At 34.9% G+C, this 1,280-nt stretch overlaps 1 gene segment (V, D, J or C); it reads right to left on the bottom strand.

Annotated features, from left to right (window-relative positions):
• Positions 1–466: 466 nt before the first annotated feature.
• On the bottom strand, positions 467–805 carry LOC306765560 (immunoglobulin heavy variable 7-4-1-like). The segment is given in 1 exon: positions 467–805.
• Between the last annotated feature and the right edge of the window lie 475 nt (positions 806–1,280).

Below are 1,280 nucleotides of genomic sequence, written 5' to 3'. Positions count from 1 at the left end.
AAGTAAGACCAGGTGCCTATGGAGCATAAAAAACACTTGAGATCATCTTGAAAAAAACATGTGTTGTGTGAGCTTCAGTCATTTTCAGTCAATTGCATGAAAATGAGGCTGCTCAGAAGGTTGTTTTTTTCCACATTTCATTTATTTAGGTATGTTCTTCTTCTAACTTCACTGTGAAAATAAAAAAGGTTATCTTTCTTTTTTTAAAACACTTTGCAATGTTGTTTTAATATTTGATTAAAAGAAAAAAGTATGTTATTGATAGTTTTGACAGATCAAAATGGTTTCATACCAGTGTGATTCATGAAATATTAAATGGATATGAATTCAAATGCATGTCTAATTTAAATATTTCTTACTGTCTGTAAGTCCATTTCATAAATGCAGATAAAACTCAGAAGATGAAGAGATCATAATGATTTGTGGTGTCATTGAGGTTTTTGTGCAGCCCTGTCACTGCCTTCAGTCACTGTGCTTGTCGAGCACAGTAATAAACAGCAGAATCTTCTGCTGTCAGGCTCCTGATCTCCAGATACTGAGTGCTGCTGGGAACATCTTCAGTCATCAGGAAACGACTCTGAAAGGAACTTCCATAAGTAGGATTATTGTTACCAGTGCTCATCCATCCAATCCACTCCAGACCTCTCCCTGGTTTCTGTCGTATCCAGTGTATATTGTAGCTTGTCATGCTATAACCAGAAATGACACATGACATCTTCACTGTCTCTCCAGGTCTTTTCATGTCAGAGGGAGACTGCTCCAGTTTGATCTCACTAAACACTCCTGTAATAAAACCAGTCACCATAATTAGCCATCAGGTGGTCAGATATCACAAAAATAGGATAAAAGTAAGTTTTCTCACCATGAATTAAAAGAACAAATATTATATTCAGTTGTAATATTTGTTCCATTTCTTATTCAGTTCTGTCAAACTGGTTCTGCAAACACAAAGAAAACCTTGATCAGTGTGTTGTCTGGTCGTGTTGGCGTTACTTCTGGTGTTTTTATAAAGAGGAAGTTTTGCATGGACCTCCCTCTGCAAAATCAAATACACAATGTAAGATGGTAACTTGATGGTTCACAGAGGAGGCTGATGGAAAGTGTTTTATTGAATAAATCACTTCTGGATCCAGTGACAATAAAACTTAAATGTGATGCAATAAAAACCTCAAACCATTTAACAATGTTTTATCAGTTTGTTTGTGTTCATTTATTATATTCAGTTAGTTTTCTTTTTCTTTTATTAGATTATAAATGTTCTTTGATGAGTTCCTGATACT

The sequence above is a fragment of the Telmatherina bonti genome, assembly GCF_933228915.1.
Source record: "Telmatherina bonti genome assembly, chromosome: 14".
NCBI lineage: Eukaryota > Metazoa > Chordata > Actinopteri > Atheriniformes > Telmatherinidae > Telmatherina > Telmatherina bonti.
This window is presented reverse-complemented; position numbering and strand designations above follow the sequence as displayed.